This window comes from Myodes glareolus, chromosome 7, assembly GCF_982192425.1.
Source record: "Myodes glareolus chromosome 7, mMyoGla1.1, whole genome shotgun sequence".
In the NCBI taxonomy this organism is placed as follows: Eukaryota; Metazoa; Chordata; class Mammalia; order Rodentia; family Cricetidae; genus Myodes; species Myodes glareolus.
In genome coordinates this window covers 65,088,969-65,107,713 of record NC_142032.1, presented here as the reverse complement: position 1 = coordinate 65,107,713, position 18,745 = coordinate 65,088,969, and the positions used below count along the sequence as shown (strand labels likewise).

The 18,745-nt window shown below is 50.1% G+C and overlaps 1 protein-coding gene across 1 annotated transcript in view; it reads right to left on the bottom strand.

Annotated features, from left to right (window-relative positions):
- Positions 1-18,745, bottom strand: part of Stk32c (serine/threonine kinase 32C) — an 85,843-nt gene that overhangs the window by 16,532 nt on the left and 50,566 nt on the right. The window lies entirely within an intron of this gene.

Below are 18,745 nucleotides of genomic sequence, written 5' to 3'. Positions count from 1 at the left end.
CTGGGGGCCAAGGGCCAGTGAGCAGAGTGCCAGAAACTGGACTCTTCAGCTGCCTCCACCCTGAAAGAGCCAGGGTTCCCAGCCGGCCGTGGGATGAGGCTGTGAACAGGCCCCTTCTACAGACCCACAGAACCCAGTCTCAGTGCACGCAGACAAGAGTCCTAGCTTCATGGTGGGCTTTCCCATAAGGAGTGCTAAGCCTCCCCACCAGCCATGACCTGTGAGAGTCGTCACACCTGACCAAGCTTCAGCACCCCCTTCCCTCTCAGGGCTTGCATCAGCAGGTAGCTTTGAGGGATGCTGGGGACTCTGGTGGGGTCTGAGTGTAAAATGTGCTCGCCACAAGTTCGTGTGTTTAAGCACCTAGCCTCCAGCTGGTGGCGCTGTTTTGGAACTTTGCAGAAGCTTTAACAGGTAGAGTCCAGGTAGAAGAAGTAGGTCACTGTGTTTGGGAGCAGGGGGTGGGAGATATGGTTTGGCCCTACTTCCTGTCTGCTCTCTGCTTCCTGGAAATGCCCTCACAGACCCATCCAGAGGCGTGTCTCTTAGTTGATTTCAGCTCCCATCAAATTAACGTTCGTGATAACCATCACCCGAATGAAGGAGAACCCACGTAGCACGAAGCTGTGCATCTGGGAAAGCTCCACCCGCCACGATCATCCTTTGCGCCCAGCAGGGACTGTCCATGATAGCAGGTCCCTTACAGTCCTTAAGGCGCGGCGCTTTCTGAGCCCTGTGCTGTCGTGGGCAACCACCAGCGCTGACCGGCATCACTTAGCGGAGAAGAGGATGAGGTGAGCAGAGCAGCTGGTATCCTTTGTGGCCAGGAAGTGTCTATCGGAACCAAGGACAAAGACTCCCAAAAGGAAACAGGATGTAACACACAAAAAGCTGCTGCCAAGCCAGCACCTACCCCCACTGCAAGCCACAGTGACCCTCTTGAGGACAGGTGACTCAGGTAACCAGAGCCACTGCCGAGGGTTTCTACATACTGTGGTCTCAACGGCTTCATGGAACACTAGCCGCGGGTCAGAATGATTCTGGACCTCAGGGTGGGTGGGAAGTCCAGCAGTCACTGGAAAGCCTGGAGATTGCCATACACCTCAGTGGTACTAACCTCAGACCAAACCTCTGGATCCACCCTGAGGGGACCCACATTCCTTTTCCTGAGAATACACACAAGGTCAAGGTTTCTAGGACTGGTGGGTGTCCTGGCACGGTAAGCGAAATGACCGCCATTCAGCCACTGAAGAGTCACCGAAAGGACTTTAAATGACATGTAACAACTGGGACCCCAAGCAAGGACACTGAGCTGAGCAGCATAAACAGGAGGGTGGCACACAGTCTGCACAGAAGCTAGACATGAGCCACGGAGACGAAAGCAGCCAGGGCAGATGGAAGCTGTGCAGAGACGTCTTGGCTACGGTTTTTGTCACTCTATTGTGAAGTTCTGGTGACAGCCGGTGGCGCTTCTGTGAACCCTGCCTTACAGCAATGGCAGTAGAGCTGTCAGGCACTCTGGTCTTGGATGAAGGGTCTGTGGATGAAATGGCTGAGCAGCTCCGCTCAGCCCTGAGCCCTACATATCCTCCCACCGCCCAGAGACACACCCTCTGTGTATCCACAGCTGCGGTTTCCAAGGCAACACTGCATACAGAACACCTTGCCCACAGGCATCGTAAACCCAAGGGAGCTAAGTCTGAGACATGACGCCAGCATGGTATGGAGGGAACATGTGACTGCCTCCAGGAGCCCATCCACCTCAGCAAAAACTCACCAGCGGCACAAACACAGCCAGGTCCCCATGCAGGCTACAAAGATCCTTGCAAAACTCTTCTGGAAACTTCCTCTGCAGGGGCTGATGCCCCAGGGAGACTCTAGCCCAAGGATAACAGCTCACCCTGAATAAGCATCAGCTTCTACCTCCAAGGACCACTATCACCCCTGCACCCCTACCTCAGCATTGCCTTTGAGGAGCAGGTAAGGGGTGCAGGGCCCATAGAGGACATTCAAAGAAGGGGTCTTATCTCTGAGGTGGGTTTGAGCAAAGATCCTTCCCAAATCTTTAATAAAAATTTCAAAGCCAAGTGGGGCTGAACTCAGTTGACAGAGCAGTTGTCTAACATGTACAAAGCCCTGGTCCAACCCCCAGCATTCCATAAAACTCAATGTGGTAGCATATTCCTGTAAAGTCAGAAATGAGGAGATAAAGGCAGTTCAAGGCCAACCTTGGCTACTTAATGAGTTCAAAGCTAAGCTAGGTCATATGAGACTCTCTAAAATACAAGAAAGAAAAAAGGAAGGAAGATATGGTGGCTTACATAAAAATTACCCACATGGAAAAGGGAACACTTCTGCATTGCTGGTGGGAACGTAAGCTGGTACAACCCCTTTGGATGTCAGTGTGGCGATTTCTCAGAAAATTAGGAAACAACCTTCCTCAAGACCCAGTAATATGACTTCTGGGTATATATCCAAAGGATGCTCAATTGTGCCATAAGGACATATGTTCAACTATTCTCATAGCAGCTTTGTTTGTCATAGCCAGAACCTGAAAACAACCTAAATGCCCCTTGACCGAAGAATGGATAAGGAAAATGTGGTACATTTACACAACGGAGTACTACACAGCAGAAAAAAAATAACGACATCTTGAATTTTGCAGGAAAATGGATGGAGCTAGAAAACATTACTTTGAGTAAGGTAACCCAGACACAGAAAAACAATTATCACATGTACTTACTCATAGGTGGTTTTTAAACATAAAGCAAAGAAAGCCAGCCTATAAACCACAATCCCAGAGAACTTAGACAACAATGAGGACTCTAAGAGAGAGTTACATAGATCTAATCTACATGGGAAGTAGAAAGTAGAAAAAGACAAGATCTCCTGAGTAAATTGGGAGCATGGGAATCTTGGAGAAGGGTTGAAGAGGGGAGGGGAGAGGCAGTGAGGGGAGCAGAGAAAAATGTAGAGCTCAATAAAAATCAATAAAGCATATATATATGTATATATATATATGTGTGTATATATATATATATAGGCTAGTGAAAGCATAAGATCCGATGTTAAGCTGCACAGGTTCAGAGTGCCTGTTTCAGCTCCATAGGCGTTTGCTAAAATGCAGACTTTGGGTCTGGCTAATTCTGACGTGTGACTTTTTTTTTCTTATTTGAAAATTCTCTATAAAAAAAAGTTTTAATTAAAAAAAAAAGGTTGCCATGTTCATGGTGTCTCTTTACAGCAATAAAACCCTAACTAAAACAGAAGGGAAAAGAAAAGAGGGGAAAGACAGACACACATACACAGGTGGGGGAGGGGGAAGAGCTCAAAGGTTGTTTCCAAAAAACCATAGCATTCACTAGCTGGCTGCCCAGGATATATGAGAATATAAATCCAGAATCTCCCCAAAAGGGCCTCAACAGCCAAGTTTAACTTAACTGTCTGTGTCCCGTAAGTGTTCTATGGACTGTCAAACTAAGTCAGTAACCTAGAAATCAGGATAACGCAAAGGAGAAGGTGAAAATCACGGCTACTGGGCAATTTTGCAAATGTGTCTGAATAAGCCCAGTGGCACTGAGAGCCAAATCATCCTCTTGTTCACACTCGCTCTGCAAATGCTCTCTCAGGACTTCTCAGCCTGCCGAGAAGGCAGCTGGATCCTCCTCTTGTGAGAATATTCAACTGTCCTGGAGGGAGGCTGCAGGCAGGACCCTGAGCAACAGGTAGAGCTGAACCCCAAGGCCAGGGTTCAAAAAGAAGGAAAACTCAGAATACCTCACAACCCTTCAGTAGGTAGCATCTGGCCACTTCTCAGAGTCCACCCACCCCAAAATCAACTCTGGCACAAGTCCAGCCAGGTTTGTGTACAGGCGACCAAGTCCCTGGAAAATCCTGTCTGGCTCTTGTTGGGTCTCCTGGGCATTCTGAATTTGGACAGACCTTGATACCAATCTCACTCCGTCACTCTAACGGTACAGTTGTAGGGAAGGGCCCAAAAGCTGTTGCCAGAATGAGCTTATGGGCTAGAATAGGGCACCTCAACTCAATCTATGACTCAAGCCAAGTCAGCCACCATTGGGTACTAAACAACAGGCCTATCCAACAGTCCTGCCCACAAGATTTCCCTCAAGTCAAACATGGAGTTGTGACTGAGCACAATGACAGTCAGGTCAGTGAGGGAGTTAAAACTATGCCACTCTGGCACACAGACTATTTTGAATTAAAGGTACTTTTAAAAAGAACGGGCATATGTTGTGGGATATTGTTCAAAGATGTGTTACATTTGCTTATGTTGTGGAATATTTGTTTAATGATGCAAAGATGTGTTGCATTCTTTTATGTAGCATTTGTTTAACTCTGTGATGCTGTGTTACTTTGCCTGCCTAAAACACCTGATTGGTCTAATAAAGAGCAGGATGGCCAATAGCAAGGCAGGAAAAAGGATAGGCCAGGCTGGCAGGCAGAGAGATAAATGGGAGGAGAAATCTGGGAGGAAGATGAAGGAGCAAAAGAAGGAAGAAGAGGAATCCAGGGTCCAACCACCAGCTACACAGCAAGCCACAGAGTAAGAAGAAAGGTATACAGAAACAGAGAAAGACAAAAATCCCAGTGGCAAAAGGTAAATGGGATAATTTAAGAAAAGCTGGCTAGAAATAAGCCAAGCTAAGGCCAGGCATTCATAAGAATGAATAAGACTCCATGTGTGTTTACTTGGGAGCTAGGTAGTAGGCTCCGAAAAGAGTAAAACACAACCAATTACAGGCATAAGCCAATAACTGACCCTCCTGTCTCCTAAGATCTAGAGCTGAAATCCCTTCCCTAAATTGGCAGGGAAGCAACATCCTTATTCAGAACCCAAGATCAGAATGCGAGAGCTGTCTAGAACATACTTACAGTTGTTCCTGTTTAATCCTCCTGCATGATCTGGTTGCTCCTTTGCAGGTCAGTAGCTGAGTGATGCCAGAAGCTCTTGAGCAGACCACCTAGACAGCTAGCTGCCTTGGGTGCTGCCTAAGTATTGGCCTTCACCACTACTGCCCTGCAGACCACAGAACTGCAGCCCTCCTTGGGCTCAGCTCTGTCCAGTGGCTTTGCACTACCATGGGGCTGCTCCCCATTGGCACATGGGTCAGGTCAGCAGCACCCACTGCCTCCTGGGCAACAGGAAGTCCCATTTGGGGATGGCACCTGTTAAAGGAGCTTATGACATCTCTGGCTTAAGATGTCTTTAAAAGAAGCTGGTGACTCAGACATTCCAGGCGTCAGCAACCAACAAGGAGACCCAGCAACCTCACCCTCCTGTCTTCTGTTTCCCTGCTGGTGACAGCAGTCCCCGCAGGAGGCATGGCCTTTGGGCACAGATGCAAGGGCTGAATGATCATTTGTCACCTCAGTCCCCTGCAGTGGGGGGGGGGGGAAGCTTTGCAGGACTTTCTATTAATTAAGACTCCTAGGCCAGGCTAGACCTCTTATCCGGTAGACAGCCTTCGACATGGCCCTCTGGCCTAGGCATCCAGGCCCCCGCTTTCTGGTCATAAGACTGGCTGTAGACGAATGCCTCCCTCACCCCTGGAGCACAGAAGCAGAAGGCATGTGCTCCTTCTCTAAGCTCCAGGTATTCCCCTGCCTCAGCTACCCCCAAGGCATTTTTGGGTATCTGTGTCTGTATGCACTCGGCCACCTTCTCATGTATGTGAGACCCATCCTGGACCATTCTGGAAAGCTTCAGGGGTTGTTCTGTGATCACAGAGAAACCTGTAAAAGTCCGTCATGTGACCCCTGGAGGCACCTGCCTGGGTCCGAGGCTAGTTCAACAGTGTTCCCGGAGTCCTCCCTCTGAGACGCACTCCCCTCCCTTCTCTTTTCCAAGGTTATGGCAGGCAGGCATACAGCAAACAGGGCAGTAGCAGAATGCCTGGCATAGGCTGGCCGAAAGACCTTTCGATGGCACGTGGGGGACAGCTTGTGTGGCTTGTGGGTAGGGCAGTGGGCGCTGGAGAACATTACCCAGCCACTCACCATAGGTCCTAAGCAGGTCCTCCCCAGAAAGTGGGCGACAGAGATCACTTTGCCCTACTCCATGGATGTGACAGGAAGAGCCTTTGTAGGCAGTACTACTGGGACATCAAGTGTGAGGACAGAGGACTCCTGAGGGTTTGAGAGGCCACACCTACTCCACGACTGAACCAGCTGCAGCCTGGCAGGTCACAGTGTCAGAACGACTGGAGAAAGCACAGGTGGCCAAGTGTTGAGCTGCAGACTCCTGGCCCCACCCCCAGCTAGCTACAACCCTGTTTCAAATTACTATTTTGAAAGCCTACTGAAATTTTCAGAATGAAAATAAGTGTCAGTCACAGCAGGCCACCCAACCTACCTGGTCCTGGCTCCAGGCCCTGCTCTGAGTGATGCTTCATTCTGCTCCCAGGGAGCAGAATTATGGGCCTGCCAGTCTGAGCCCAGGCCAGCCAGAGCATGGACATGAAGGCTTCTTGTCTCCCCCAAATACACCCTCAAGCAGGAGGCAGAGAATGCCAATTACTTCCAAGATAGAAGTGGGCAGACTAGGAAAATACCCAAGGGGGGCCTACCTTTTGGGGGCGGGAGAAGTCTTTGCCTAGCAGATCCAGGGTCCTAAGTTATTCTGTTCCTTTTGTGCTTCTCCTATGAAAGCCGCCTACATACCCCCCTCCACCTAGGGTCAGTCATATATACACACATACACACCACAGGCCCTGTCTGCAGGATCCCTGGGGAAAACATGTTCTCTCACCCAGCGTAGAAACCCCACAGTTACTGCCAGGGAGATAGAGAGTCTATAATTTTCCCACTACTGGCCCCAACAAGGAGCCACCAGGAGCTGCTACTAGCCGCAGAGCCATAGAGAAGCAAAGGGAGCAGCATGCAGATGGGGTTTTCCTGGGTCTCTGGGCTCTTAATTCCGAGGTCCGGCTATGGTCTCTGAAAACATGGCCAAGCTGAGGGTCTGCAGGTCATGGAGGGGGTTGAGCCCTAAATCAACGGCAGATACACACACACACACACACACACACACACACACACACACACACACACAATAAGAGGTAGAGGAAGACATAAAGGATAAGGCCACGTGGAGATGGGATAGGTGTGAACACACTGGTCCTGGTGATGGAGGCAGACAGTCACAAGCCAGTGCTTGCTAAAGATCATGGAGACTTCGACAGCTTCCAGGAGCCGGGAGAGGCCAACGGTCTTTCTCCCTTACCTGCAGGAAGAGTCAGTCTTGCTGCTACATCAGACCTCAGTCTCCGGAGAGGGTATGAGCTGCGGCTGTCTGGAGCTGGCATGTGGTGGGAATTTGCTTCAGTTCCAAGGAGTCAGATTGAATGCGCATCCCAAGCATACCTATCATGGATACACCAGCTCCCTGGGGAGCCAAGTCTTTGGCCTAAACTTGTAGTGCACCCTCACCTGAAGGCACCTTCTCTCTCTCTTTCCCATCTGCTGATCTTGCCTCTTGCCCCTCTTCCCTTCAGCAATCCAAACCTTCACTGTCTTTCCACACAGGCTGGCCTGCCCATGTCGCTGCTGAGTAGGACTGGCCACAGAGCTCTGGACTAGGGACACACTTAAAGCTGCTAGGGACGGTGCAGAGGTTTGCCCTTAGAATGGGTTTCATTAATTGCATCTAAGTGCCCTTTGGTGAAGGCAGCTGAGGGGGTTTAAGTCTAGCTAGAAAAGCCTGGCTCTGCCAGCCTCCAGCGCCAGCCTCTACAGACAGAGACTCCACAGAGGAGTTTTATGTTGCCCTGATTTAGAGGGACTGCAGATGTGGCGGGTCCAGCAAAGCAATGTTCCAGAAGGTGAAAGGAGACTCGGGGCCTCTTCCAGCTAAGCCTTTGCAGCAGACCACACTGATTGTTTCCTCAAAGGAAATTGGTCTGGGCTTTCTGGGCCACTTCCTCAGTAATCCACTTACACCAGACAAAGAGGAAGTGAGATCAGATCTCAGAGGAGTGAGCCCTGCTGCTCCCGGGGCGGCAGGGCGCCCTGCAAAATGCCACTGCTCAGCCTGGAATAAGCTGGTGACTAATGGCGGTGTAAGTGCCATTCTAATTGAACACTGTTTACGCATTTTGCAGATTTAAGTGATTCACCCCAAGCTCTTTTTCTTTCCAAGTCATTTTTGTTCCCCAGAAGGCAAAGGGCTGACAACAGGTACTTAAAGCCTTGGAACACTATAATGAACGCACCTCCTGGGAGTAGAAAAGCCCAGGGAAGGCAGACTGGACCACAGGGGACCAGGTAAGGATCCTGCCTTCCCAAGGATTCTGGTGGTTGCCAATGCCCGCAGAACAAAAATCACAGGATGGGTCCCGGAGAAGGTGGCTGCCAGACCTTGGCACGGGTAATCTGGGTAAGGCACAAAGAGAATAGTGTCCCCAAAAGAAAGCCAAGCAACCCCTGTAGAAGCACAGAAAGGCAAGGACTAGACAGATCAGAAAAGGGTGCTCAGACGACTCACAGGAGTCCCTGGCAGAGCAAGAGACCAATCCTACTTCTCCCAAGAGGCTGTGATCTGAGAGATCAGCCTGGCTCCTCAAAGCCCATCCCGGCCCCTTCCTGGACCAGCCCCTGCTGTTCCCCAGTGCCCAGCATCTCTCCTCAGCCCAGACCAACTCCCTTGCCTGGGTCTGCACCCGGCTGTCCCTTACTGTCCCCTAACCTCTGTCCCTCAGAGACTTCAGGGGAATGCTTGCCCTTGAGGAGGTACCATTTGGAAGGGGGTACCTAGCTTCATGTAGGAAAGAGAGGGACACAAGAGGAACGCACACAATGAAGAAAGGAGTGGAGGGACAAAGACTTGGCTTTCTCAACTCTTAAGCTCTACTTCCTGGGCAGTGGCTGGTGGAACTAGAGAAGTTTCGGACGCCATGATGTATTAATCACTTCTTGTCATTGTCACAAGATACCTGACAGAAGCAGCTCAAGGCTCGGAAGATTATTTTGGCTCACAGCTTTAATAAGGCACAGTTCACCATGGTGAGGAAGGGTACAGGAGGCATGACGGAGTTCATGGTAGCAGAAACCCGAGGTGGGGACCCCCCATATCCCAGGATCGTGAAGCAGCAACGCGTGCTCGGATTTATCTCGTTTTCTTCCCCTTTCATTCAGTCTGGGTCTCCAGCTCAGGAGGATGGGTTTTCCTCCTGAGTTAAAACTCTGGAAACACTCTCACACACACCAAGTGGTTACCTCATAAGTGTGGCACCGATACGTGGAGAGACAGCAGACCAGGGGGACAGAAGAGAAAATCAAGAAACACGCCAAGCTGCACAAGGATACTTCTTGTGCCATTATAGGTGGCTTCTCAAATTTAAGTAAAAAAAAAAAATTGACCTTTTAAAAAGTGATGCTGGGATCAGCTAAGTCATTGTATGAAAATTTGATCCATGCCTGACATGACAAGTCAGAATAATTAACTTCAGGTTATGAGTTTTAACATGACACATAAAACCTAGAAACAAGAGAGGAAAATATGAAGATGTCTCTAAATAGAAGTAGGGACAAATTAGACTCTGAATCCAAAAGAAATTTAGAAAATGATTGATTAAAAAAATAAATAAAAATGGTTGCATAAAAGAAAAACACTGTGTATGGGAAAGAGTGTATAAATGAACTTGAAAGATAAGTAAATTAAGAACATTTACTTATAAACTATAAGAGAGTATAAACTCTCTTATAAACTAAGAGAGACATACATGGATCTAATCTACATAGGAAGTAGAAAAAGACAAGATCTCCTGAGTAAATTGGGAGCATGGGGACCTTGTGGGAGGGTTGAAGGGGGAGGGGAGAGGCAGGGAAGGGAGCAGAGAAAAATGTAGAGCTCAATAAAAATCAATAAAAAAGAAAACGTTGGCATTCCTATTAAATATATATCGAGCTCCAGTAACAAACAGAAATACCAACTAAAGAGAAAAGTGAAAAGAAAATAGGCAAATTAGCCTACCATAAGAGAAATGCAAGGCAAAGCTAAGTGAGCTGGTGTGGCTTGTCTGTCAGGCTGGCAAAAATCCAAGCAGCTGGCAACACGCCCTATGGCAGGCACCCTGTGGACGACAACGGTGCCACCCCTATGCAGGGAGAGTTGGCAATTTCAGCACAAGTCGTGTGCACCACCCTCCAGCCCACATACTCCACTTCTAGGAACTAGCCCAAAGCTCCACTGCAGAAGCACACAGGCATGGCTAATGCATGAGGCAGAGGCGGGGGGGCTTGTTGGCACACCTTCAGACTTAACGACAAACCATGGCATAAATGGGTGGCAGGATGATGGCCTCCAGGGGTGCATGGAACCTAATCCTGGGTCTGTAAATGTGTACATGGGAAAGGGACTTTGCAGCTATGATGCTGATCTTGAGAGAAGGACAGCATCCTGGACCAAAGGCATCTGATGCTGCCGCCTGGTCCTTACCAGGCAGTGATGGAGGCAGGGACGCTCAAGTCAGAGAAGTGACCTAAGACAGAAACAAGAGGCCCAAGGGGCAGCAAGACCACCAGCCAAAGAGTGAGGACCTCTTCTAGATGTGGGAGGCAGATTTAAAATGGATTCTACACAGGCGTGTCCGGAAGGAATGCAATCCAGCCCACACTAGGCTGCAATATATAAGCGGCCAGCACTCAAAGGGAATGGCTGCCAAGGTCAGCTGCACACAGGTCTCAGGCAGGAGCAAGGCTCTCTGGTGACAGCGCCTTGCCTTCAGTTACAGACGATCTGATAAAGACATCTAGAGATGGAGAGGGCTCACAGACAGGGTCTCTCAGTACAGAGCAACCTGGGTCTCAAAAAGACTACACAGCAGGGGAAGGAGGGGCAGATACTGAGCAAGGAGAACAAACCACTCTCGTACAGAAGTACTGTCAACCTGACTCAGAGAAGGAGTAATAATAATAGTCATGAGGTCACCAGGAGAACGCTGATCCTGACAAATGCTCATAGGACCACACTTGGTTAGTTCTGTGGGTATGTTTTTAAAAGAGTATCCTTGGAGACAGCAGCTGAAGCACAGAGGGAAGGGATGGGCTGCTCTCCGTAATTCAGTTGAATGCATAAGAGAGTCAAGAGAGAGGGCTGGCTTCCACAGGGGTGGTCAGGATAGACCCAAAGCTGCTGTTCATAGTGATCAGCGGAGAGGTACAGCTAGCATTAGCACAGAGGCCTGGTTAGGAGCAGATGAGGATGGCCTTCCAGGCCAAGGGTCAACTCTTGCTCCACTGTCTCGGCCCCAGAAACTTGTGAATTGTCACAAGGCATGAGACTCCCACAAGGGGGCAGCACACAGAGGCAGCAGAATCAGCTGTCTCAGAGCAGAGATGGGCCTTTGGAGTACCCAGGCAGAGAAGGAAATGAGGTACATAGAGAGCAGCCTAGACCTCATACAAGGCACCCACAGCCTCCTGCGAACCTCGCATGACTTGTATCCTGGAAAGCTGCGCTCGCCAGCCCCGTGAGCTTCACCAGCAAGAGGAGCTCCTCCGGGCCCAACAAGCAGAGGGCAACCATCCTGCTCTGGACAGTCAGGAGGGCCACCCTCAGTTGAACACCCTATTTGGTCCTCCCAAGTCAAGGCTGCTCAAGGACCAGGTATAGCAGGGGATGGTAATGGCCTTCACATGCTTAAGCAGGGAATAAAGCAAGAGCTCTCTGCCTGAGCCCGTTGCGAGGAAAACAGCTATTTTTAAGGTACCAGCACTGCCTCGGTGACCCTGAGAGACAAGCCTGGCACATTCACATCGTGTTTTGGCCCACTTAGGAGCGTGTGATAAATGTTCTGCTGCACGTTGGCTCCATGGGGCGGTGGCCGGGAGGCTTTCTTTGTCCTGCAGCGGCAGCAGAGGCAAGCCCAGAATGGAGCTGTTAGAAGAGGGACTGGCAACAGGCTGCTGATGCCACCCTCGGTGCCCATAGTACCCAGAGCTCCCGTGACACTGCTGGGTTCCCACAGCCCTGGTGGTTCCCTCAGCCGAGACGCTCTATAACTGCTCTCAGGAAAACCCCTCTGATCTAGTTAGGGAGGAAGCCCCTCTCCTCGGTCAGCTTCTTGTGGCTGGTGCTCACTTCACCTCCTGACCTTTGAGGAATCCCCCTGTAGCTATGCTCAGAACTCCTGTGGGTTTCACCTCCAATCCTGGAAGGGATGGAGTCCTGTTTGATCCTTAGCATTTTCCCCTCTTCAAAGCCACTGCGGCCAGCAGCCCTGGCTTTCATGGAGAAAGGCCACTGGTGGGGACAGCCTCAGTATGGGAGGGTACAGGGAGACTCCTGAAGTGAGGACGGGACCCAGATGGGTTCTAGAAGGGTCTGCGCCTAGAGGCCCACAGAAGAGAAGTTCAAAGGACATTTGACAGATTGGGTGCCCCAGGACCACTTGCCAATGAAGGTCCGAGGCAGAAGAGTTCACAGTTCAATCAAAATTTAAATCTCAGAGCCTGCCTGGGCCTGAGTGGCAGAGCTCTGAGGTGGGAAAATGAGGACAAGAGCCAACAATGGCTGGCCCTGGCATCCACAGCACAGTAGCTGGGCCAGCCTGTACAGGACTCCCTGAGACCTGACTACTGTTCACACTGAGGGTCTCTACGGCCCTCCCAAGTCCATCTGCTGCTGTGGTCCCCGAAGAGGACATCAGGTCCTACCGGAAGGGCTGCTTTTACCTCTCTCCCCCTCCACTAGCGCGAGCATGTTTTCTGCCCTCTCTTTCAATCAACGGCACCAGCGAAAGCACAAGCAAGAGTCGGTTTCAAACCATTTTAGGTCACAACCAACACAGTCAACAGATGCCGCTGTTTTGAGGTCTCCGGGGCACACTAGTCCGTTAAATATGCTTGTTCCTATAAGGTCTCATCAACCTCTGCCAGTGGGGTAGACTCCGCAGGACATCTGTGAGCGCAGACCAGGCCAGTGCGTTACCCAGAACCTGTGTGCTATAGGACCACAGGCTGGGGGAAACGAGGCTCAGACACACGCAAGGAGCACAGCAGCTACACTCAGGGTCAGCAGCACCAGGCGGCAGGCAGAGACTTCTGTAACTGTTACTGACACTCCTAACTCCAATGGCCACCTCGAGCTTACGTTAGCAATGCTCGCCATAGATGCTACCTACCTTGTGTCAGCCAGGCCCGTGATGGGCCATAAAGCAATGGCTGACCCTGACACCCACAGCACAAAGATTTGAGATGCTAAATCCTAGAATTCAGGATGCAAGCCCAGAATGTCTTAGGAGAAAAGGGTGGAGCTAATCGGAAAGAAAAGGAAGTCACGTGACACTGGCATCAGCATCAAAGGTAAGCTGCTGCCTGCACACTGCCCTCCATCCTGCTGATATCAGAATCCACTGGCTGTGAACACGGAGGATAGATGATACCATCTGCCCAACGAAGCTGACATAGGCTGTCTCCCAATGACCTTCTCATCCTGGTGTCTTGGATGGTCCATACGGGCTGTAGGCATAACTGGCTCCAGCAGCCCCAGGGATGATCTAGAATCCATGATTCAACATTAACAACTGGGTCACATCCCAGAAGTCAGGCATCCTCTGAGTTCTCTGTAGCTATGACTGACTCCCCGCTGCTGTGTGGAGCATCTTAGAAGCAGATTCTTCACAGACAGACTCAGTGAACCATAGGCCCAGTGATGTCCCACAATACTCCTGGCAGGATGCAGCCGCTGAGAGAGGTTGCCATGGCAACGACGGTGCTGTCTTGTCTCTGAGATGCTGGGCAAAGGTAAGGTGTCATCAGTGGGGGCCACATAAACAGATCCGTCAGGGAAGGACAAGGGAGGCCCTGAGCCAGCCTCACACCAGCTAAAAGTCCCCAAACTGCATGACCACATCTGAGGATGAGCTTCCTCTGGCTAAAGTCTCTTCTGGCTCTATCTGAGGATTTGGTGACTCAGTAAGGGGCAGAACTCCTAGAGTGGATGGGGACTATGCCAAAGGCATTTTGCACCTAATTCTCTTAGTTCTTTACCCATAAGCTTAAGAACATAGAATTTGTCTGTGAATTTGGGCCTAAGCCTTCCTACTGGTATGTGCTCCCTCCTTACTCAGAAGGCTCCATCAGTCCTTCTGAGAGCTCTGAGCCACAATGTTAGGCCCAAATCCTTAGGAGGGAGACTTCATGCCCAGACTGTAGTAAGAGAGAAAGAGGCCAGGTTTCCCTCCCCAGAAATCATTGTGTACAGGCACCCTGGAGCCTCTGTGTTGAGCTGGGACTGGCCTTAGCCTGGGAACATAAAGAAAGAGAAAGAGGGTTTAAGGAACATAGAGTGACCAGGGCAGTAGGGGGGTTAGAGAGAAAGATGGATGGAGAGATCCATTCCATTGGAAATGGCCCATAAGGCCCTACGTAGGAGGAACATTCCTGCTGAAACAGAAAATTACGTCTGTTCTTCCAAAGCCAACCAAGGTACTAAACCCCACCAGGACTTGGGCTCCTGCAGGACATTCAGACTCGGGGGTCGGGCATCTCCTAGGTCCTTCCTAGGGCTCCCTTGATCTTCCAGTTACTGATAACCATTCTCAGAGGATCTTCAAGACTGCCACCTCAGGGCTGGAGAGACGGCTCAGAGGTTAGGAGCACTGACTGCTCTTCCAGAGGTTCTGAGTTCAATTCCCAGCAACGACATGATGGCTCACAACCATCTATAATGAGATCTGGTGCCCTCTTCTGGCATGCAGGCAGACATGGAAGGAATGTTGTATACATAATAAATAAATTAATCTTTAAAAAACCCTGCCATCTTGCCCTATTGACAGCACTGACATTAACATTCAGCCTTGAGCTGAATGCACCTCTAAAACTCCCCACACCCACTAGAAGCTGGAACCAGGTCCTGTCTTCCCAGCCAAGAAATGCCCACAGACTGCAAGGTCACCACCTTGACTGCATGGATCCCAGATGGGGTACAAGTCCCGTATTCAAGCCTGTCTAGTCTCTGCCCAGCCATAACGGAGCTCAAGGAAGCAGCCTTTCCCCTCACTCCTGGGGAGTCATTACAGGGAGGAAGCCGGTGGGCAGGACCTACACTAGGATGCACAGACCAACCAAGTTTCCAAATGGAAAAATGAACTGCTTACTACAAGAACCAAACACCGTACAGAACGGTGTAGCGCACGCTCTAAGAACATGTAACAAACAACACAATATGGGGCATGGGAAGGAAGGGTTCAGGTGACAGCCCCAAGCCTGCCACTTGATAAAGGACAGAAAGGGAACAAGAGCAGGAAAGGTTTTCTAAGAATGCCCCAGGTCTGCTCAAGACATGCCCTCCAAGGCCCTTCCCATCCTCCCTCACTATCAGTCTTCGCTTGTCCAGGAAGGCCTGCCCCCTTACAGAGGGCCTAGAGGCAGACCTGCCCCCAGATAGGCTTGATCACAAGCCAATGCAGCTCACTTATACCAACAAGGGCCTCTGGGTGCTCCCAGATAAGCCATGTATTCTCTGAGGGAACACTGCTTCTCAGATCTGACATTTTGGAGTACTCATTTTTGTTCGCCATGATGCCATTATACAAAAGAAATTAAAAGCTAATAAATACAGCTCTTTCTTCCTCTGTGGTCAGCTCTCTCTCTCTCTCTCTCTCTCTCTCTCTCTCTCCCCAGAACGTCCCAGTGATACTGGAAGCTAGGGATAGAATCCAGTTTTCTAGAATTAAAACAAGAAAAGTTTGGGGAGGGTGAGCTTTTCAGATACAGCCCTCTCCCAACCTGAGAGGATGCTAAAGTTTTAGTCAAAATGAGTGACAAGCAAGAGGGCGTGAGGGGAAAGGTAAGGCATTGCAGTTGAAGGGCTGGACAAGCATCTGTACCAACAGGAAAACAGATGTATTTTCTCGGAGTCCTGATTATTCTCACCTGGATGGTATGTCTTAGAATTAGCTAGAGCCACATCACTCCCTGGGCATCTGTTCATTGAGGAGAAGATGGGATCAGGGAAGGACCCTAAGGGCTGTACTGCCTCCTGCAGAGGTCCTAGACCCCTGGGGAAGAGGTACACAGACCATATACTCATAGGAGGAGCCTGAATGGCCCACAGCTCTGAAAGAGACACCGCTGGGGACAGGAGAGAATCCCATCTGAAGCCTCGTTCCCTCCTGGTGTCCTCTGAATGTAGCCAGGCTGTCATAATGCCCCAAGGACCAAAAGGGGGGGGGGGGTTATTCTATTCCCACACCTGAGGATTTTAATCCCATGGTTGAAGAATGAAGACTGGCCCATCTCCAGCCTCCTCTCTTTCAAGTTCTCAGTAACTGGTAGATTTGATTATATCTCCTGCTCTTTAAGGTCAGCCTGTCATTTCCAGGATGGATGGAAGCCTGGCAGAAGAGCAAATCTAACCAGGGATGTACAGGATTCTCATAGGATGTTTCTTCGGGCTTTGGTTAAACAAGAAAGCTGAGTGTGAAGTTCTGACCCCTAAGTCAGGGAGCTAAGAGTCTGATGCCCCATGCGGGTGAGCCTGAGCACCCAGTTCATGCTTGAACAAGTACCTTGCAAAGCCAATGTTCAGAGAGGGGCTCCCATAGGTGATCAGGGCCAAGGTCATTCATTCTGGCTCAGACTGACAATGGGCATTTCAACCAGTCCCTTCTAGCTTTCCTCTTCACTGCCATGACGGTCATTCAATGTTTATCTTTCAATTTCTGTATTCCTAAATTAAGCGATATTCCCAAGCAACTGCCTGTGTGTCCCAGTTCACTCCGCCTTATGGAAACAAGGATTTGATTCCATAAAATCCAGCAGCTACTTCTCCCAGGAACAACTTTCAGGGGCTTCCTGCTCAACAAACCCAGCACAACAGAATCAGCCCTCAACCCTCCAGCAGGAGGTCAGGAGTGTCCAAGCCTTCCACAGCAGAGGCTTGAGTCCCAGACATCTCGACGTTACCCTCACAGGCTCCTACTGAGGCATAAATTTCATCAGCAGATCTGTCTGTCACCATCAGGGAAACACAAGGAGACAGCCTCTCACTTCCACTGGGAAGACTATGACCCAGAAACCCCGACCCTGACAAGTACGGGAAGGGATAAGGAACGGTGTGCCCTGTGGTGGGACAGTAACATGATTCAGCCTTTGCTGAAACAACATGGCAGTTCCTCAAGGGTCATAAATAAGGCTGCCCTGTGATATGGCGATTCCACCTGAGCAACAGAATTTAAAGCAGGAACACCCAGAGACTGAACACTCATGTTCATGACAACAGTGGGATCCACAACGGCTCATCTGTGGCAGCAACCCAAGAGTCCATCAGCAGGAAAGCACTGGACACAGGATCAGTAGGCTCGCTCTACGTTCAGAGGAAGGGGATTCTGACACACACTACATCACAGACACACTTTGAGACTATTTTGCTACAAGAACCCGAGCAGAAACAAAAGACAGACTTTGCATAATTCCACTCACTGCTGCCTATTGAATGCTTGAGGTCCCGCAGACTTGCACATTGAAATCTTAAGCAACCAGATGACAGTAGCAGATTGCGAGGGTGGGAGGATTCCTGAGCAGGACACGCCCTGAGGCGGGACCCCAGGAATCTCTGACCTCTTTCCACCATGCGAGGACACAGCTGGGAACTCAGTCCCCACCAGACACCATATCTGCTTTCATTTTGGACGTCTGGCATCCATAACTATGAGAGATATTTATTGCCCGAGCATCCAGTATGTGGTGCTTCTGTCACAGAAGCTAGAAATAACCAAGGCAAGGTGTCCTGGTACTCAAAACCATAGATAGAAGCAGGACTCTGCTGCCAGGGCCCAGAACGAGGGCAAGGGAGAGTTAGCACTTAATGGAGATAGCTTCATCTTTGCAAGATGAAAGTAGTCAAAGTCAGTCACACAACAACATGGCCATGGGAACATGGGACTGTGTGCCCCAAACAGGATAGGTGACAAACAATATGTTAAATGTAGTTTGCCAGTTTTTTGGTTTTTTTTTAAGAAACTGGGAAAAAAAGTCAAGGACTAGTTATAACAAATTCACATAACCTATCTCCAAGAGTCACAGCCCCAACAGGTGAAGCAGCCATTGCTGAAAGGAACATCTGACTGGAAACGCTGGTCTCAGACGCACAGGCCCTGCTACGGCCTGGCACTCGATGGGACTTCAGCGGGCTTCGTCTCCCCTATAGAAAAGTGACTCACCCTCTGAACCACACCATACAAGTGGATATACTCTCAGGTCCACCAGACATCCCAGCTTCCTTCCCCGGTCCCCACTCCTTCCTGCCCGAGTGATGTCTACAACTGTGGCCACGGAGAGTAGCTGGAAGAACAGACCCCGACCTGTGACAGGCCTTCTTCTGACACCCAGCCTAAGACTCCTGGTGGCCTGACTGGGCAGTTAGCTGGGATCAGTGTTCCAAGTACTACCCACCCTCTCAGAAGATGTGCCTGTCTCCCCGCCCCCACAGCAACCTGCTTCCAGGCCAACAACTTTCAAAACCAAAATTTGATCAGAGGACCCAAAATCTTGGGGTTCTACAAACTTGTCATAGGATGGGATACTCCAAATGCCCTCATGAGGACCAAGAATGCCCCCCCCCGAAGGAGTGTAGGGGACAGTAGATGCAGGAAGGGTTGGGTAATGGGTACCCTGAAACATCCCCCCCAGTGGATAGAAATAGGAAGAGTCCCGGAAAACAGCACCTACCCCTGCTCCCATGACCCCAGGCTAGTCCACTAATGGTGGTCTTCCTCCT